Below are 22,622 nucleotides of genomic sequence, written 5' to 3'. Positions count from 1 at the left end.
TCCGTCGTACATTTTTTTTCTTTCTACAGGAGGTTTTTTTGTACAGAATAAATGATGAAAAAAACACTTGATTGAACGGTTTAAAAGAGGAGAAAACACACAAAAAATTAAAGTTAAATTTTGAAACATAGTTTATGTTCAATTTCGACTCTTCGAAATTCAAGATTCAACCTCAAAAAAGAAGAGAAAAAGTAGTTAATTCGAATCTTTTTGAAAAAATTAAAAATAATAATTTATGGAACATCATTAGTCATTTTTCCTGATTAAGATTAATTTTAGAATTTTGATGACACGTTTCAAATAGGTTAAAATCCAATCTGCACTTTGTTAGAATATATAACAAATTGGACCAAGCTATATTTCTAACAAAGACAAATCATTATTTCTTCTAGATTTTTCAGAACAAAAAATTTAAATTAATTCAAAAGACTTTGAAATAAGATTTAAATTTGATTCCACGGATGTTCCAGATTTGCCAGAATAATTTTTTTGAATTTTAATCATAATACGTTTGAAGAAATACTTCACAAATATTCTTAGTCGAAAAAACTGAAGCTAAAATGAGGAATTAAATTAAAATGTATTTATTATTCTTTACAATAAAAAAAAATACTTGAACATTGATTTAAATTGTCAGGAAAAAAGAGGAAAGAATTTAAAAGGTAAAAAGGTATATGTGTTTTAAAATTATAAAATAATTTTTAAGGTTGCATTTTTTTCTCTAAAATCGTCTTTCTGAAAGTTATAAGAAGCAAAGCAAAAGAGTCAATGAATTTATTTAAACAAGTGAAGCCCACGACTTTAAAATATTTTCTTGGATTTTCAAATTCTATTCGAGTTTTGTCTCTCTTTGAATTAGAAATGTCGAGCAAAGCGAGACCAGCTTGTTAGTAAATAAATACAATTTGAAAAATAGAGGCAGCTCACTGGTAAGTGCTGCTATTTGAGCTATTTTTAGAACAGGCCAGCGGGCGACTCATCTGGTCCTTACGGGCGACCTGGTGCCCGCGGGCACAGCGTTGGTGACCCCTGCTTTAGAGCACAGGTGTCAAACTCAAGGCCCCCAGGGGCCAGATGTGGCCCGCCACTTGATTGATTGATTGATTGATTGATTGATTGATTGATTGATTGATTGATTGATTGATTGATTGATTGATTGATTGATTGAAACCTTTATTAGTAGATTGCACAGTACAGTACACATTCCATACAATTGACCACTAAATGGTAACACCCCAATAAATATTTCAACTTGTTTAAGTCGGGGTCCACCTTAATCAATTCATTTTATTTGGCCCTGGAAAGCCTGGAAAAAATATGTATCAATAAAGTAATGTAAATGTTCTTTCTAGATGTATTCTTTCTTTCTATTTTGGGAAGAAAAGGAATAAATGTACTCTATGTATTTGCAAATGATGTTGACTTAAATATTGTCTAGTTATGCAAACATATATGATCAAACATTCAAAGCAGTTTTTAAATAGAAATAAATACTAATAATAATGATTTAAAAGCAAGTTATCCATCAAATTTTTCAATGTTAAAGTAGCAATGGATTAAATAGTAAAACTGTGAAACTTACTGTGGTTTTACAGTATTATTTTCTCTGAAGGAAAAAAAACAGTACTTATTTTTTTACTGTAATAAACTGTGGTGCCGTTTTAGCATGAAAATCTAAAGTTGTTGATTTTCATTTAAAAAAAAACAATGAAACTGGCAGCTTAGGTGCCAACATTTTACTGTAAAATTGCAGTTTTTTATTTACGGTAAAAAAAAGAAGTACATTTTACAGTAAAATTTTGGCAACTGAGCTGCCTTTTTTTTTTTTACCATAAAAAACAGCAGTACCGTTTTTACATTTACAGGAATATACACCATGTACACTACATTTTGAGCTGAAATTACTGCAACTTACCTTTTTTTATTTTTTTACTTTTTTATTTCAAATAATTTTTTTTCCCAAAAATGGTGTAATAATAGTATTCAATGTTAGAAGTGGCCCTCCGGGGCTAAACATAAGTGCGACCTGGCCCTCAGTGAAAACCATTTGGACACCTTTGCTTTAGAGTGAAATTGGCTTTTGGACGTTTCCCTTTTCTGGCCACAAGATGGCAGCAGAGGCAATGCCATAGAAAAGGGACAAAGCGGAATCGTTTTGGTCGCCGATCAACGATGATGTCATTCTCTCGCAAATAAAAATGATTTCAGAAATATGGTTCCACAAACATGCACCTGGGGATAGGCCCCTCCCACCTCCAAAGACATGCACCTGGGGATAGGCCCCTCCCACCTCCAAAGACATACACCAGGGGATAGGCCCCTCCCACCTCCAAAGACATGCACCTGGGGATAGGTTGATTGGCGACACTAAATGCTCCCTAGTGTGTGAATGTTGTCTGTCTATCTGTGTTGGCCCTGTGATGAGATGGCGACTTGTCCAGGGTGTACACCACCTTCCGCCCGATTGTAGTTGAAATAGGCACCAGCGCCCCCCGCGACCCTAAAGGGAATAAGCGGTAGAAAAGGGATGGATGGCTGGTTGGTTAAACAAAGTCAAATGCAGGAAAGCAAAGTGTGAAGGTCCCACCAATGACCAGAGAGTGAAGTGAAGACGTGTAATGTAACACAGTCTGTGTTTTATTGTTGTGTAACTACATCACCTGTCAACTAAGAGGGAAAAATCACTTTCAAACAGGCATGAGTTTGGCCCCCCTGAGATTGTTTCCTGTTTTGCAGAGCAACAATGGCGGGAAGGATCTGGCCCGCCGTCTAGACAAGCGTCTAACACCAGCACGTCTGCCTGCTGCTAACAGGACTTCTTTGTTCCAGGGTGCAGATTTCTCCATTGCACCAGTTGGACGTGCCCTAAACACCTCCCTAGGGAGGCGTTCGGGTGGCATCCTGACCAGATGCCCGAACCACCTCATCTGGCTCCTCTCCATGTGAAGGAGCAGCGGCTTTACTTTGAGTTCCTCCCGGATGGCAGAGCTTCTCACCCTATCTCTAAGGGAGAGCCCCGCCACACGGCGGAGGAAACTCATTTGGGCCGCTTGTACCCGTGATCTTGTCCTTTCGGTCATGACCCAAAGCTCATGACCATAGGTGAGGATGGGAACGTAGATCCACCGCTAAATTGAGAGCTTTGCCTTCCGGCTCAGTTCCTTCTTCACCACAACAGATCGATACAGCGTCCGCATTACTGAAGACGCCGCACCGATCCATCTCACCATCCACTCTTCCCTCACTATTGAATAAAGCCTCTGATGTACAATACTCAGAGGTACTTGTACTCCTCCCCATGGGGCAGGGTCTCCTCCCCTATGTGAGATGGCACTCTACTCTTGTCCGGGAGAGAACCATGGACTTGGATTTGGAGGTGCTGATTCTCATTCCGGTCGCTTCACACTCGGCTGCGAACCGATCCAGTGAGAGCTGAAGATCCCGGCCAGATGAAGCCATCAGGACCACATCATCTTCAAAAAGCAGAGACTGAATCCTGCTGCCCCCAAACTGGATCCCCTCAATGCCTTGACTGCGCCTAGAAGTTCTGTCCATAAAAGTTATGAACAGAATTGGTGACAAAGGACAGCCTTGGCGGAGTCCAACCCTCACTGGAAACGTGACCGACTTACTGCCGGCAATGCGGACCAAGCTCTGACACTGATCGTACAGGGAGTGGACCGCCACAATCAGACAGTCCGGTACCCCATACTCTCTGAGCACTCCCCACAGGACTTCCCGAGGGACACAGTCCAATGCCTTCTCCAAGTCCACAAAGCACATGTAGACTGGTTGGGCAAACTCCCATGCACCCTCAAGAACCCTGCCGAGAGGATAGAGCTGGTCCACAGTTCCACCACCAGGACCAAAACCACACTGTTCCTCCTGAATCCCAGATTGGACTATCCGGGGTAGTCTCCTCGCTTTGAGTCACTTGAGAAAAGCGCTATATAAATATAATTCACTTCACTTCACTTCACTCCTCTCCAGTACACCTGAATAGACCTTACCGGGAAGGTACCAACTACACCTCACCTTATGCAGGCAGTGCCACTCCCATAAACACCAACTACACCTCACCTTATGCAGGCAGTGCCACTCCCATAAACACCAACTACACCTCACCTTATGCAGGCAGTGCCACTCCCATAAACACCAACTACACCTCACCTTATGACCTGTGCTGCATGGGGGCCACAGGAGACATGGACTCCAAAGCAACAACCTTCATTGAGCGGGCCCAATATTATTTTTGCTGACTCAGCATGGATCAATGTTCCTCATTAGTCAGTCGGAGGAGCGACGACTTCCCTTTTCTGTCACACAGCAAGAAAAGCTCACCTGGCAATCTGCTGCTCCACTTCAGCAACTTATATATATATATATATATATATATATATATATATATATATATATATATATATATATATATATATATATATATATATATACATATATATATGTGTGTATATATATATATATATATATATATATATATATATATATATATATATATGTATGTATATATATATACATATATATATGTGTGTATATATATATATATATATATATATATATACATACACCTCAATCATATACATTCATGTATATATATATATATAAGTTGAGCAGCAGCAGTGTATACATATGTATATATATATATATATATATATATATATATCTACATATTTACTGTATGCATATGTATACATAAATATGTATACAATTATGTGTATATATACACACATGCATATATATATATATGTATATATATATACACACACACACACACATAAATGTGTATATATACACAAATAAACATATACTGTATGTGCATACATATACTTACATATATATATATATATATATACATTCATATGTGCATACATTTACTGTATACACATATTCCATCCATCCATCCATTTTTCTACTGGTTTTCCATTTCAGGGTTGCAGGGGGTGCTGCAGCTGCATTCAGGCGGAAGGCGCGTACACCCTGAACAAGTTGCCACCTCATCACAGGACACATACACATATATGCATCCATCTATCTATCTATCTATCTATCTATCTATCTATCTATCTATCTATCTATCTATCTATCTATCTATCTATCTATCTATCTATCTATCTATCTATCTATCTATCTATCTATCTATCTATCTATCTATCCATCTATCTATCTATCTATCTATCTATCTATCTATCTATCAATCTATCTATCTATCTATCTATCTATCTATCTATCCATCTATCTATCTATCTATCTATCTATTTATCTATCTATCCATCTATCTATCCATCTATCTATCTATCTATCTATCTATCTATCTATCTATCTATCTATCTATCTATCTATCTATCTATCTATCTATCTATCTATCTATCTATCTATCTATCTATCTATCTATCTATCTATCTATCTATCTATCTATCCATCTATCTATCTATCTATCTATCTATCTATCTATCAATCTATCTATCTATCTATCTATCTATCTATCTATCTATCCATCTATCTATCTATCTATCTATCTATTTATCTATCTATCCATCTATCTATCCATCTATCTATCTATCTATCTATCTATCTATCTATCTATCTATCTATCTATCTATCCATCTATCTATCTATCTATCTATCTATCTATCTATCAATCTATCTATCTATCTATCTATCTATCTATCTATCCATCTATCTATCTATCTATCTATCAATCTATCTATCTATCTATCTATCTATCTATCTATCTATCCATCTATCTATCTATCTATCTATCTATTTATCTATCTATCCATCTATCTATCCATCTATCTATCTATCTATCTATCTATCTATCTATCTATCTATCTATCTATCTATCTATCTATCTATATATACATATATATGTATATATACTGTATGTAAATAAATATACATATACATGTATACATATACATTTTTATATACAGTAAAAATATAAATTTTTCCCAGTCAACATGGTAAATAATACATGTATATTTTTCATGTGTCGTCATTGAGCATTCATTCAGCTGACAGGAAATGTTTTAATTACTACTAACATAGACTCTCTAAAAAAGTATTATATTATTATATTGTTACACATTTCACTTCACCTTCAGATTTCATGGTCATAGTTTTTTTTAATTTATTTTTTTATTCTTTGCTGATTGATCCAGTGAAGATAAAGCTGGGCTATAGTGGCATTGAAATAAAGATATGATATTTAGCTCAGTCATGCAGCATCAAAGTGTGTACTTGAGGGGTCAAATACTCAGGTGGAGATAATACACACAGTAGTAGTTGTCATCATGTCAAATACTCAGGTGGAGATAATACATACATACAGTAGTAGTTGTCATCATGTCAAATACTCAGGTGGAGATAATACACACAGTAGTAGTTGTCATCATGTCAAATACTCAGGTGGAGATAATACATACAGTAGTAGTTGTCATCATGTCAAATACTCAGGTGGAGATAATACATACAGTAGTAGTTGTCATCATGTCAAATACTCAGGTGGAGATAATACATACAGTAGTAGTTGTCATCATGTCAAATACTCAGGTGGAGATAATACACACATACAGTAGTAGTTGTCATCATGTCAAATACTCAGGTGGAGATAATACATACATACAGTAGTAGTTGTCATCATGTCAAATACTCAGGTGGAGATAATACATACAGTAGTAGTTGTCATCATGTCAAATACTCAGGTGGAGATAATACATACAGTAGTAGTTGTCATCATGTCAAATACTCAGGTGGAGATAATACATACATACAGTAGTAGTTGTCATCATGTCAAATACTCAGGTGGAGATAATACACACAGTAGTAGTTGTCATCATGTCAAATACTCAGGTGGAGATAATACATACAGTAGTAGTTGTCATCATGTCAAATACTCAGGTGGAGATAATACATACAGTAGTAGTTGTCATCATGTCAAATACTCAGGTGGAGATAATACATACAGTAGTAGTTGTCATCATGTCAAATACTCAGGTGGAGATAATACACACATACAGTAGTAGTTGTCATCATGTCAAATACTCAGGTGGAGATAATACATACATACAGTAGTAGTTGTCATCATGTCAAATACTCAGGTGGAGATAATACATACAGTAGTAGTTGTCATCATGTCAAATACTCAGGTGGAGATAATACATACAGTAGTAGTTGTCATCATGTCAAATACTCAGGTGGAGATAATACATACATACAGTAGTAGTTGTCATCATGTCAAATCCTCCAAAAAGTAGCCTTCATTCTAACAATAATGAGCTCCTGCACTTCCACATCTTCTGTTTGCTTTTCAGTGTGTGTTTGTTCCACCACAGCACAAATATATGACAGATTATTGTGGTTTTGTTGCAGAAGACTTTGGTTTGCTGGCTGCTGATGACTTCTGCATTTCATCACAACTGCTTTTCATTTCTTTCCTATTTTACTGCTGCAGCTTCTCAGCTCATTATTTATTCACACAACTTTAAAAATCATCCAAGAAGTTCCTTCTACTTTTTTAGTTTTTGAACTTCTCTCTCCCCAAAGCAGCAGGGTGCTTTTAATCTTCTTCCAAGGAAATAGGGAGACATGAGTGTTGGTGAATGGGTGAAGGGGTGAAGGGGTGATGTTTGGCTTTAATTAGCACACTAGCGGGACCACCGCTCATTTCTTTGTGGCACTTTGCCAAAGAGAGACGAGCCACAATAGGATCTGCTGCAGGGTCACATGACCACAGGCACTGAGGAGCTAATCTGCTTTATTAGCAACTTCATGTCAGACAGCAATATGTTAGCATCTGGACATTAATCACAATGTCGGGGAAAAGTCTGTCAAGGCATCATTTCAGGTTGTCTGCTAAATTATTTTATGTTCTTCCCTAAATTATTTTATGTTGTCCGATACATTTTTTTTAAGTTGTCAGCTACATTATTTTATGTTGTTTGCCACACCATTTCATGTTGTCAGCTAAATTATTTTATGTTGTCCATGACATTATTTTATGTTGTTTGCTACATCATTTCATGTTGTCAGCTAAATTATTTTATGTTGTCCGCTGCGTTATTTTATGTTGTCCACTACATTATTTTAAGTTGTCCACTACAAAATTTCATGTTGTCCGCCAAATTATTAAATGTTGTCCACCACATCGTTTAATGTTTTCCGCCAAATCATTTTATGCTGTCCGCTGCGTTATTTTCTGTTGTCCGCCACATCATTTTATTTTGTTCGCTAATTCATTTTATGTTGTCTGCAATATTATTTTCTGTTGTCCGCCAATTTATTCCATGTTGTTTGCCACATGATTTTATTTTGTCCACTATATTATTTCATGTTGTCCGCCACATTATGTCATGATGTCTGTCAAATTATTTTATTTTGTCCGCCACATAATTAAATGTTGCCTACCACATCATTTTGTGTTTTTCGCCAAATTATTTTCTGCTATCTGCCACAATATTTTATGTTGTCTGCCACATTGTTTTATGTTGTTTGCCACATCATTTAACGGTGTCTGCCAAATAATTTTATATTGTACGCTACATTATTTTATGTTTTCCGCCAAATTATTTGATGCTGTCTGCCAAATTATTCTATGTTGTCCACCACATCTTTTAATTTAAAAAAGTCATTCAAAGTCTGTTAAAAAAATGTCAAGAAAGTACAACAATAAAACAGCAACAATTGAAAACATGGCAACTGACAGCACCTACACGGAGCAAACTTGTCCAAAAGATGGCGCCGTAGCACAAACAATGACACAACATTTCAGGCTTCTGCTTGTGTTGAAAGAAAACTATTGAACACCAAACTTTTTGTCAGAAGTCCACTTGTTACGGCGGTCAATGTCATGCAGCAAGTGGCGGGGGAAATCCCAATTTGATGTGTTTCTTCTTCGGTAGTTGCTTCCAGTCTTCCCGCGGCAGTGCTGGGGATATAGCGCCTCCCTAGTGGCGCAATGCTGCAAGTGCAGTTGAAATATGTGTCTGCCGCAGAGGGACATCAATCACTCCGGCTGGGGGCGCCACACAATGAGCTGGGGGCGCCACACAATGAGCTGGGGGCGCCACACAATGAGCTGGAGGCAGTACAAAGCAATAGTACCCTGGCTGTGAGGTGTAGACATGATGCTGTCAGCTTTGAGTCAAAGCACGGGGAAAGTAACATGGGACCTTTGACCCCTGCGACCTGGAACATCATTTGACATAAACAGAACGTCAGTGTGGGACAATGCTGGGAAAGTCTGCAGTAAAAGTGGCAAGAAAGGAATGCACACTTACTAATGTGACCTTTCAACCCCGCCTGACCACCATCAATCACCTTCTGACATGCATCAATCTTGGGGGACCATCAACAATGTTTTGCTACCGCTACCAGAATGTATTTCAATGCTGTTTGATGCTTTTCAAAATAAAAGGGGATCACAAAAAAATGTCATTATTGTCTTGATTGTAAGACAAGATGTTAGTGTAGATGAAACATATGTTTATTATTGTCATTTAGTGCCTCAATAAAATGTTGAACATACTAGACAACTTGTCTTTTAGTAGTAAGTAAACAAAGAAAGACTCCTAATTAGTCTGCAGTAACATATTGTGTCATTTATACACCTATTATTTTATACACATTATGAGGGACAAACTGTAAAAATGTTTCATAATATCCACAACGTACACACTTATCCACAATTTTGCATTTTGCATTTTTTTTGCACCATGACTAGGGAAGGTTGTTTGGGTTGTGTCTAGGGTTTTCCCGATACCAATAGTTTGGTACTGGTACCAAAATGTATTTCGATACTTTTCAGTACTTTTCTTAATAAAGGGGACCACAAAAAATGTCATTATTGTCTTTATTGTAACAAAAACTCTTAGTGTAGATGAAACATATGTTTATTATTGTCATTTAGTGCTTCAATCAAATGTTGAACATACTAGACAACTTGTCTTTTAGTAGTAAGTAAACAAACAAAGACTCCTAATTAGTCTGCAGTAACATATTGTGTCATTTATACACCTATTATTTTATACACATTATGAGGGACAAACTGTAAAAATGTTTCATAATATCCACAACGTACACACTTATCCACAATTTTGCATTTTGCATTTTTTTTGCACCATGACTAGGGAAGGTTGTTTGGGTTGTGTCTAGGGTTTTCCCGATACCAATAGTTTGGTACTGGTACCAAAATGTATTTCGATACTTTTCAGTACTTTTCTTAATAAAGGGGACCACAAAAAATGTCATTATTGTCTTTATTGTAACAAAAACTCTTAGTGTAGATGAAACATATGTTTATTATTGTCATTTAGTGCTTCAATCAAATGTTGAACATACTAGACAACTTGTCTTTTAGTAGTAAGTAAACAAACAAAGACTCCTAATTAGTCTGCAGTAACATATTGTGTCATTTATACACCTATTATTTTATACACATTATGAGGGACAAACTGTAAAAATGCATTAAATAGACTCCCTTTTTAGACCAGTTGATCTGCCGTTTCTTTTCTTTTTCTTCTATGTCCCACTCTCCCCTGTGGAGGGGGTCCGGTCCGATCCGGTGGCCATGTACTGCTCGCCTGTGTATCGGCTGGGGACATCTCTGCGCTGCTGGTCCGCCTACGCTTGGGATGGTTTCCTGCTGGCTCCGCTGTGAACGGGACTCTCGCTGCTGTGTCTTGGATCCTCTTTGGACTGGACTCTCGCGACTGTGTTGTATCCATTGTGGATTGAACTTTCACAGTATCATGTTAGATCCGCTCGACATCCATTGCTTTCCTCCTCTCTAAGGTTCTCATAGTCATCATTGTCACCGACGTCCCACTGGGTGTGAGTTTTCCTTGCCCTTATGTGGGCCTACCGAGGATGTCGTAGTGGTTTGTGCAGCCCTTTGAGACACTAGTGATTTAGGGCTATATAAGTAAACATTGATTGATTGATTGATTATCAATCTACTTGTTCATTTGCTGTTAATATCTGCTTGTTTTCTCTTTGAACATGTTCTATCTACACTTCTTGTTGTGGGACATGTGCGTCCTGCGTCTCCCTCGGCTGCAGGTCCAACCAGAGAACCCGCTGACAGCGCACCCCAGACCCGACCCAAGTTCATCAAGCGGACCACGCACACTCTCCGCCGCAGCCGGCCGCAGTCCACACCTGTGACTGATGACGTGAAGCCGTATAAAGGGACCAGTGGACCAAGGATCGGGGCGGGAACTTAGTTCTCAATTTACATACAAACCCATCCGTGGCCTGCAGAGTGAGCTGTGTGTCTAACTCTTCCCCGGATCTCCTTCTTCCTCTGATTGCCTCCTTAGTCCCTGAACTCCTCGCTCGCCCCTGGACTCTGACGCCTTTCTCTTGCCCCCTGATCCTGCCAGCCCGTGGACTTCCACGTTCCTTCGCTCTCGTCAACACGTTGGTAACACACACTCCAACTAAATACTTCACATAGTCTTACACCATACATGCTCTTGGATTTTTGACACACACCATTCTATAGCTTATTAGTATTGTTTATTATTATTATTATTAGTATGACATATAGATATATTTACTATATATTAAATCTCTGTACACTACTGCCACTCGGTGTCCGTTTGCCGTCACATCCCTTTGTTAAAACATAACACTTCTGTTAAAATGTAATAATCACTTATTCTTCTTGACATTAGTTTCGGATGATACGACACATTTAGGTATGGATGTGATACCAAGTAGTTACAGGATCACACATTGGTCATATTCATAGTCCTCATGTGTCCAGGGACGTATTTACTGACTTTATAAACAATAAAAAAAATAACAAAAGATTTTGGGATAATAAAAAGATATCGATGTAATCATTGTAGTATCGACTATATACAGCTCTTGTACTTGGTATCATTTCAGTGGACGTCAGTTGTAGACCAACCCATGGCGTTTGTTTACATTGTGACGCCGGTACAAGCTATTTAGCTATTCCTCGTATTCCAGTGATAATAATACTTGTAAGAAACTTCCTTTATTTGTCGCCATTGAGACCAGGATTAGGGATTTAGAAGTAGCAAAAACACTGCGGATGGATGTTAGCTGAAATCTAGCATGTGAATAATGCTGTATAATAGACTGTATTTATATCATTCAAATGTAAAAAATACCCTAGTGTTTATTGTTTATTGTGGTGCTCAATTACTTTATATACTATTCTATTCTATTCTATTCTAACAATATATGTGCAAAAAAGAACACCGCAAAAAAACAGAATGGAATTTTACAGTTTTTTTACTGAATGGCACACCAAAAATGTACATGAAAATAAAGAAAGTTGGATTTACAATATTAACTATGAACAATAAAAGAGTGAATATTAACAACATATTTACTTCTCGGACCAGCTCCTCCATATTTGTGTATCTTTTACAATCAAGCAAGTCTTCCTAGTTGATATCACACTGTTTGTATTAAACCTGCTTCACAGATGGGAGTATTTGGTGAGCACTGTTTTGTCCCACTAATCTAGGTTGTCCTTGAACTCAGCATAGTTTCTTTACATGTACAACTTTCTCCTACGCTGCCACAAAAAAAAACTGTTTTATGCCACTCCTTCTTTGTCTCATTTTGTTCACCAAACGTTTTATACTGTGCGGGAATGCACAAAAGTGAGCTTTGTTGATGTCATTGACTTGTTGGAGTGCTAATCAGGCATATTGTTTAGAGCACAGGTGTCAAAGTTAAGCCCCGGGGCCCAAATGTGGCCTGCCATTTTATTTTATTTGGCCCTGGAAAGCCTGGAAATAATATGTATCAGTAATGTAGTGTAACTTTTCTTACTAAATCTATTCTTTCTTTCTATTTTGGGAGAAAAAACAATATATGTACACCATGTAATCACAAATGATGTTAACTTAAATATGGTCTAGTTATGCAAGAATATAAAATCAAACATTCAAACCGCGTTTTAAATAGAAATAAATACTAATAATAAAGATTTCAAAGCAAGTTATCCATCAAAGTGTGCAAACTAAAAGTGTGTTTTGTTTCTACAGCTGCTGCCCTTGCCCTTTTGTAAGCCAAATAAGACAATGTTATCATGGGCGCCCCTGCTTATTTCAGCAAGACGATGCCAAGCCACATGTTACAACAGCGTGGCTTCGTAGTAGCAAATTCCTTATTAAACTCTTGACCTTTTGCGGGCCAAATAAGACAACATTATCATGGACACCCCTGCTTATTTCAGCAAGACGATGCCAAGCCATGTGTTACAACAACATGGCTTTGTAGTAAAAGAGTAGAACATTCCTTGTTAAACTCTTGACCTTTTGCGGGCCAAATAAGACAACATTATCATGGACGCCCCTGCTTATTTCAGCCAGATGATGCCAAGCCATGTGTTACAACAACATGGCTTTGTAGTAAAAGAGTAGAATATTCCTTGTTAAACTCTTGACCTTTTGCGGGCCAAATAAGACAACGGTGTCATTGGCGCCCCTGCTTATTTTAGCAAGACGATGCCAAGCCACGTGTTACAACAGCATGGTTCGTAGTAGCAAATTCCTTATTAAACTCTTGACCTTTTGCGGGCCAAATAAGACAACTTTATCATGGACAACCCTGCTTATTTCAGCAAGATGATGCCAAGCGACGTGTTACAACAACATGGCTTTGTAGTAAAAGAGTAGAACATTCCTTGTTAAACTCTTGGACTTTTGTCGGCCAAATTAGACAACATTATCATGGACGCCCCTGCTTATTTCAGCAAGATGATGCCAAGCCACGTGTTACAACAACATGGCTTTGTAGTAAAAGAGTAGAACATTCATTGTTAAACTCTTGACCTTTTGCGGGCCAAATAAGACAACATTATCATGGACGCCCCTGCTTATTTCAGCAAGACGATGCCAAGCCACGTGTTACAACAGCGTGGCTTCATATAGCAAATTCCTTATTAAACTTTCCACCTTTTGCTGGCCAAATAGAAGGCGTCAGTGAATTGGACACCCCTGCTATAAGGTGGTTATTATACATATATAATTAGTCAAATAACGGCCCTGAGAGGTGATATAGGTAGATAGATAGTACTTTATTGATTCCAGATATGCAGATGAGCCGGCGGTGACTGCTGCCAGAGTCCTCATCTCCAGAAGAGTTATTAGCAGGAGGCGACGTAGCCGCAGTGTCAGAAGAATAAGAAGCAGCTCCGAGGCCGGCGTGTAAATCCTGCCTGACAGGACTGCTGAGATGGCGCGGCAACACTCGCCCGCCGCCCGCCGCCTGCCTCTCTGCCTCTCTGTCCGCACGGCAACAAAGCCAGCGGGCCCTCCACCAATCAGTGACGGGCCCCGGCCAGGTCTTCCTGTCGCTATGGCTGCTGCCTTCTGGTCTTCTTGTTGTTGTAGAGGTAGCCATGGAGACACCTTCTGTGTCAATACTCCACTCTGGGCAAACACATCTTTGCAGTTTGCACCTTAGCACGCACCTGACTCTTTGACAGCCTGTCTACTGTCTACTGTCTACTATCTACTGTCTACTATCTACTGTCTACTATCTACTGTCTCCTGTCTCCTGTCTACTGTCTACTGTCTACTGTCTCCTGTCTCCTGTCTCCTGTCTCCTGTCTACTGTCTACTGTCTACTGTCTCCTGTCTCCTGTCTCCTGTCTACTGTCTACTGTCTCCTGTCTCCTGTCTACTGTCTACTGTCTCCTGTCTCCTGTCTCCTGTCTACTGTCTACTGTCTACTGTCTACTGTCTCCTGTCTACTGTCTACTGTCTACTGTCTACTGTCTCCTGTCTCCTGTCTCCTGTCTCCTGTCTACTGTCTACTGTCTCCTGTCTCCTGTCTACTGTCTACTGTCTACTGTCTACTGTCTACTGTCTACTGTCTCCTGTCTACTGTCTACTGTCTACTGTCTCCTGTCTACTGTCTACTGTCTACTGTCTACTGTCTACTGTCTCCTGTCTCCTGTCTCCTGTCTCCTGTCTACTGTCTCCTGTCTCCTGTCTCCTGTCTACTGTCTACTGTCTACTGTCTACTGTCTCCTGTCTACTGTCTACTGTCTACTGTCTACTGTCTACTGTCTCCTGTCTCCTGTCTCCTGTCTCCTGTCTACTGTCTACTGTCTCCTGTCTCCTGTCTACTGTCTACTGTCTCCTGTCTCCTGTCTCCTGTCTACTGTCTCCTGTCTACTGTCTACTGTCTACTGTCTCCTGTCTACTGTCTCCTGTCTCCTGTCTCCTGTCTCCTGTCTACTGTCTACTGTCTACTGTCTACTGTCTACTGTCTCCTGTCTCCTGTCTCCTGTCTCCTGTCTACTGTCTACTGTCTACTGTCTACTGTCTACTGTCTCCTGTCTACTGTCTACTGTCTACTGTCTACTGTCTACTGTCTCCTGTCTCCTGTCTCCTGTCTCCTGTCTACTGTCTACTGTCTACTGTCTCCTGTCTACTGTCTACTGTCTCCTGTCTCCTGTCTCCTGTCTCCTGTCTCCTGTCTACTGTCTACTGTCTACTGTCTCCTGTCTACTGTCTACTGTCTCCTGTCTCCTGTCTACTGTCTACTGTCTACTGTCTCCTGTCTACTGTCTACTGTCTACTGTCTCCTGTCTACTGTCTACTGTCTCCTGTCTACTGTCTACTGTCTACTGTCTACTGTCTACTGTCTCCTGTCTCCTGTCTCCTGTCTCCTGTCTACTGTCTACTGTCTACTGTCTACTGTCTACTGTCTCCTGTCTCCTGTCTCCTGTCTCCTGTCTACTGTCTACTGTCTACTGTCTACTGTCTCCTGTCTCCTGTCTACTGTCTACTGTCTACTGTCTACTGTCTCCTGTCTACTGTCTACTGTCTACTGTCTACTGTCTACTGTCTCCTGTCTCCTGTCTCCTGTCTCCTGTCTCCTGTCTACTGTCTCCTGTCTCCTGTCTACTGTCTACTGTCTACTGTCTACTGTCTACTGTCTACTGTCTACTGTCTACTGTCTACTGTCTCCTGTCTCCTGTCTCCTGTCTCCTGTCTCCTGTCTACTGTCTCCTGTCTCCTGTCTACTGTCTACTGTCTACTGTCTACTGTCTCCTGTCTACTGTCTACTGTCTACTGTCTACTGTCTACTGTCTCCTGTCTCCTGTCTCCTGTCTACTGTCTACTGTCTACTGTCTCCTGTCTACTGTCTCCTGTCTACTGTCTACTGTCTACTGTCTCCTGTCTCCTGTCTACTGTCTACTGTCTCCTGTCTACTGTCTACTGTCTACTGTCTCCTGTCTACTGTCTACTGTCTACTGTCTCCTGTCTACTGTCTACTGTCTCCTGTCTACTGTCTACTGTCTACTGTCTCCTGTCTACTGTCTACTGTCTACTGTCTCCTGTCTCCTGTCTCCTGTCTACTGTCTCCTGTCTCCTGTCTCCTGTCTACTGTCTACTGTCTACTGTCTCCTGTCTCCTGTCTCCTGTCTCCTGTCTCCTGTCTACTGTCTACTGTCTACTGTCTACTGTCTACTGTCTACTGTCTCCTGTCTCCTGTCTACTGTCTACTGTCTACTGTCTACTGTCTCCTGTCTACTGTCTACTGTCTCATGTCTACTGTCTACTGTCTACTGTTTCCTGTCTACTGTCTACTGTCTACTGTCTACTGTCTCCTGTCTCCTGTCTACTGTCTCCTGTCTCCTGTCTCCTGTCTACTGTCTCCTGTCTACTGTCTACTGTCTACTGTCTACTGTCTACTGTCTCCTGTCTACTGTCTACTGTCTACTGTCTACTGTCTACTGTCTACTGTCTCCTGTCTCCTGTCTACTGTCTACTGTCTCCTGTCTCCTGTCTACTGTCTCCTGTCTCCTGTCTACTGTCTACTGTCTACTGTCTACTGTCTACTGTCTCCTGTCTACTGTCTACTGTCTACTGTCTACTGTCTCCTGTCTACTGTCTACTGTCTACTGTCTACTGTCTACTGTCTCCTGTCTACTGTCTACTGTCTACTGTCTCCTGTCTCCTGTCTACTGTCTACTGTCTACTGTCTACTGTCTCCTGTCTACTGTCTACTGTCTACTGTCTACTGTCTACTGTCTACTGTCTACTGTCTCCTGTCTACTGTCTACTGTCTACTGTCTACTGTCTCCTGTCTACTGTCTACTGTCTCATGTCTACTGTCTACTGTCTACTGTTTCCTGTCTACTGTCTACTGTCTACTGTCTACTGTCTCCTGTCTCCTGTCTACTGTCTCCTGTCTCCTGTCTCCTGTCTACTGTCTCCTGTCTACTGTCTACTGTCTACTGTCTACTGTCTACTGTCTCCTGTCTACTGTCTACTGTCTACTGTCTACTGTCTACTGTCTACTGTCTCCTGTCTCCTGTCTACTGTCTACTGTCTCCTGTCTCCTGTCTACTGTCTCCTGTCTCCTGTCTACTGTCTACTGTCTACTGTCTACTGTCTCCTGTCTACTGTCTACTGTCTACTGTCTACTGTCTCCTGTCTACTGTCTACTGTCTACTGTCTACTGTCTACTGTCTCCTGTCTACTGTCTACTGTCTACTGTCTCCTGTCTCCTGTCTACTGTCTCCTGTCTACTGTCTACTGTCTACTGTCTACTGTCTACTGTCTACTGTCTACTGTCTACTGTCTACTGTCTCCTGTCTCCTGTCTACTGTCTACTGTCTACTGTCTACTGTCTCCTGTCTACTGTCTACTGTCTCATGTCTACTGTCTACTGTCTACTGTTTCCTGTCTACTGTCTACTGTCTACTGTCTACTGTCTCCTGTCTCCTGGTTACTGTCTCCTGTCTCCTGTCTCCTGTCTACTGTCTCCTGTCTACTGTCTACTGTCTACTGTCTACTGTCTCCTGTCTACTGTCTACTGTCTACTGTCTACTGTCTACTGTCTACTGTCTACTGTCTCCTGTCTCCTGTCTACTGTCTACTGTCTCCTGTCTCCTGTCTCCTGTCTACTGTCTCCTGTCTCCTGTCTACTGTCTACTGTCTACTGTCTACTGTCTCCTGTCTACTGTCTACTGTCTACTGTCTACTGTCTCCTGTCTACTGTCTACTGTCTACTGTCTACTGTCTACTGTCTACTGTCTACTGTCTCCTGTCTACTGTCTACTGTCTACTGTCTCCTGTCTCCTGTCTACTGTCTCCTGTCTACTGTCTACTGTCTACTGTCTACTGTCTCCTGTCTCCTGTCTACTGTCTACTGTCTACTGTCTACTGTCTACTGTCTACTATCTACTATCTACTGTCTACTGTCTACTGTCTACTGTCTACTGTCTACTGTCTACTATCTACTGTCTACTGTCTACTGTCTACTATCTACTGTCTACTGTCTACTGTCTACTGTCTACTATCTACTATCTACTGTCTACTGTCTACTGGCACCTGCTAATTTCTTTCTTTCCAGCGGCGCTGACGACGCATGCCGTGCTTACTAGCCCGGCACCTGCGGCGAGAGCAAATACTGCAGCTTTCAAAACACTTCTTTGGCCATGTGAAGATATTCCACGGCAAACACCTGCCTGATGTCCTGATTGGACCTGGCTGTCACACCTTCACCTGAAACTACGGCGAGAGACAGGCTGGTGCCTGGAACCTGGCCAGTCAGGTCCCAGCAGGGGTCGGCAACCCAAAATGTTGAAAGACTCATATTGGACCACAAATACTAAATACAAATCTAAAAGCTTTTTATAACAACACATGATGTAAGTGTCTATATTAGCCTACTATCAAAATGACTTTAAAAGTCTTATATAAGTGTTATAATTAAGACAACATATGATGTAAGTGTCTATATTAGCCTACTATCAAAATGACTTTAAAAGTCTTATACAAGTGTTATAATGAAGACAACATATGATGTAAGTGTCTATATTAGCCTACTATCAAAATGACTTTAAAAGTCTTATATAAGTGTTATAATTAAGACAACATATGATGTAAGTGTCTATATTAGCCTACTATCAAAATGACTTTAAAAGTCTTATACAAGTGTTATAATGAAGACAACACATGATGTAAGTGTCTGTATTAGCCTACTATCAAAATGACTTTAAAAGTCTTATATAAGTGTTATAATGAAGACAACATATGATGTAAGTGTCTATATTAGCCTACTATCAAAATGACTTTAAAAGTCTTATGTAAGTGTTATAATGAAGACAACACATGATGTAAGTGTCTATATTAGCTATATTAGCCTACTATCAAAATGACTTTAAAAGTCTTATACAAGTGTTATAATGAAGACAACACATGATGTAAGTGTCTATATTAGCCTACTATCAAAATGACTTTAAAAGTCTTATATAAGTGTTATAATGAAGACAACACATGATGTAAGTGTCTATATTAGCTATATTAGCCTACTATCAAAATGACTTTAAAAGTCTTATATGAGTGTTATAATGAAGACAACACATGATGTAAGTGTCTATATTAGCTATATTAGCCTACTATCAAAATGACTTTAAAAGTATTATATAAGTGTTATAATGAAGACAAGTCATGATGTAAGTGTCTAATCAGCCTACTATCAAAATGACTTTAAAAGTCTTATATAAGTGTTATAATGAAGACAACACATGATGTAAGTGTCTATATTAGCTATATTAGCCTACTATCAAAATGACTTTAAAAGTCTTATACAAGTGTTATAATGAAGACAACACATGATGTAAGTGTCTATATTAGCCTACTATCAAAATGACTTTAAAAGTCTTATACAAGTGTTATAATGAAGACAACACATGATGTAAGTGTCTATATTAGCCTACTATCAAAATGACTTTAAAAGTCTTATATAAGTGTTATAATGAAGACAACACATGATGTAAGTGTCTATATTAGCTATATTAGCCTACTATCAAAATGACTTTAAAAGTCTTATACAAGTGTTATAATGAAGACAACACATGATGTAAGTGTCTATATTAGCCTACTATCAAAATGACTTTAAAAGTATTATATAAGTGTTATAATGAAGACAAGACATGATGTAAGTGTCTAATTAGCCTACTATCAACATGACTTTAAAAGTCTTATGTAAGTGTTATAATGAAGACAACACATGATGTAAGTGTCTATATTAGCCTACTATCAAAATGACTTTAAAAGTCTTATATAAGTGTTATAATGAAGACAACACATGATGTAAGTGTCTGTATTAGCCTACTATCAAAATGACTTTAAAAGTCTTATACAAGTGTTATAATGAAGACAACACATGATGTAAGTGTCTATATTAGCCTACTATCAAAATGACTTTAAAAGTCTTATATAAGTGTTATAATGAAGACAACACATGATGTAAGTGTCTGTATTAGCCTACTATCAAAATGACTTTAAAAGTCTTATACAAGTGTTATAATGAAGACAACACATGATGTAAGTGTCTATATTAGCCTACTATCAAAATGACTTTAAAAGTCTTATATAAGTGTTATAATGAAGACAACACATGATGTAAGTGTCTATATTAGCTATATTAGCCTACTATCAAAATGACTTTAAAAGTCTTATACAAGTGTTATAATGAAGACAACACATGATGTAAGTGTCTATATTAGCCTACTATCAAAATGACTTTAAAAGTCTTATATAAGTGTTATAATGAAGACAACACATGATGTAAGTGTCTATATTAGCCTACTATCAAAATGACTTTAAAAGTCTTATATAAGTGTTATAATGAAGACAACACATGATGTAAGTGTCTATATTAGCCTACTATCAAAATGACTTTAAAAGTCTTATATAAGTGTTATAATGAAGACAACACATGATGTAAGTGTCTATATTAGCCTACTATCAAAATGACTTTAAAAGTCTTATACAAGTGTTATACTGAAGACAACACATGATGTAAGTGTCTATATTAGCCTACTATCAAAATGACTTTAAAAGTCTTATACAAGTGTTATAATGAAGACAACACATGATGTAAGTGTCTATATTAGCCTACTATCAAAATGACTTTAAAAGTCTTATACAAGTGTTATAATGAAGACAACACATGATGTAAGTGTCTAATTAGCCTACTATCAAAATGACTTTAAAAGTCTTATATAAGTATTATAATGAAGACAACACATGGTGTAAGTGTCTATATCAGCCTACTATCAACATGACTTTAAAAGTCTTATATAAGTGTTATAATGAAGGCAACACATGATGTAAGTGTCTATATTAGCCTACTATCAAATGGACTTTAAAAGTCTTATATAAGTGTTATAATGAAGACAACACATGATGTAAGTGTCTATATTAGCCTACTATCAAAATGACTTTAAAAGTCTTATATAAGTGTTATAATGAAGACAACACATGATGTAAGTGTCTATATTAGTTATATTAGCCTACTATCAAAATGACTTTAAAAGTCTTATACAAGTGTTATAATGAAGACAACACATGATGTAAGTGTCTATATTAGCCTACTATCAAAATGACTTTAAAAGTCTTATATAAGTGTTATAATGAAGACAACACATGATGTAAGTGTCTATATTAGCCTACTATCAAAATGACTTTAAAAGTCTTATATAAGTGTTATAATGAAGACAACACATGATGTAAGTGTCTATATTAGCCTACTATCAAAATGACTTTAAAAGTCTTATATAAGTGTTATAATGAAGACAACACATGATGTAAGTGTCTATATTAGCCTACTATCAAAATGACTTTAAAAGTCTTATACAAGTGTTATACTGAAGACAACACATGATGTAAGTGTCTATATTAGCCTACTATCAAAATGACTTTAAAAGTCTTATACAAGTGTTATAATGAAGACAACACATGATGTAAGTGTCTATATTAGCCTACTATCAAAATGACTTTAAAAGTCTTATACAAGTGTTATAATGAAGACAACACATGATGTAAGTGTCTAATTAGCCTACTATCAAAATGACTTTAAAAGTCTTATATAAGTATTATAATGAAGACAACACATGATGTAAGTGTCTATATTAGCCTACTATCAACATGACTTTAAAAGTCTTATATAAGTGTTATAATGAAGGCAACACATGATGTAAGTGTCTATATTAGCCTACTATCAAATGGACTTTAAAAGTCTTATATAAGTGTTATAATGAAGACAACACATGATGTAAGTGTCTATATCAGCCTACTATCAACATGACTTTAAAAGTCTTATATAAGTGTTATAATGAAGGCAACACATGGTGTAAGTGTCTATATTAGCCTACTATCAACATGACTTTAAAAGTCTTATATAAGTGTTATAATGAAGACAACACATGATGTAAGTGTCTATATTAGCCTACTATCAAAATGACTTTAAAAGTCTTATACAAGTGTTATACTGAAGACAACACATGATGTAAGTGTCTATATTAGCCTACTATCAAAATGACTTTAAAAGTCTTATACAAGTGTTATAATGAAGACAACACATGATGTAAGTGTCTATATTAGCCTACTATCAAAATGACTTTAAAAGTCTTATACAAGTGTTATAATGAAGACAACACATGATGTAAGTGTCTAATTAGCCTACTATCAAAATGACTTTAAAAGTCTTATATAAGTATTATAATGAAGACAACACATGGTGTAAGTGTCTATATCAGCCTACTATCAACATGACTTTAAAAGTCTTATATAAGTGTTATAATGAAG

General features: G+C 38.1%; 1 protein-coding gene across 8 annotated transcripts in view; it reads left to right on the top strand.

Annotated features, from left to right (window-relative positions):
- The window catches only part of LOC133542339 (ovarian cancer G-protein coupled receptor 1-like), a 621,591-nt gene that overhangs the window by 205,756 nt on the left and 393,213 nt on the right, over positions 1–22,622 (top strand). The gene's annotated exons all lie outside the window — the stretch shown is intronic.

The sequence above is a fragment of the Nerophis ophidion genome, linkage group LG24 (genome assembly GCF_033978795.1).
Source record: "Nerophis ophidion isolate RoL-2023_Sa linkage group LG24, RoL_Noph_v1.0, whole genome shotgun sequence".
NCBI lineage: Eukaryota > Metazoa > Chordata > Actinopteri > Syngnathiformes > Syngnathidae > Nerophis > Nerophis ophidion.
The sequence above is the reverse complement of the archived record's forward strand: the minus strand, read 5'-3'. Positions and strand labels throughout refer to the sequence as shown.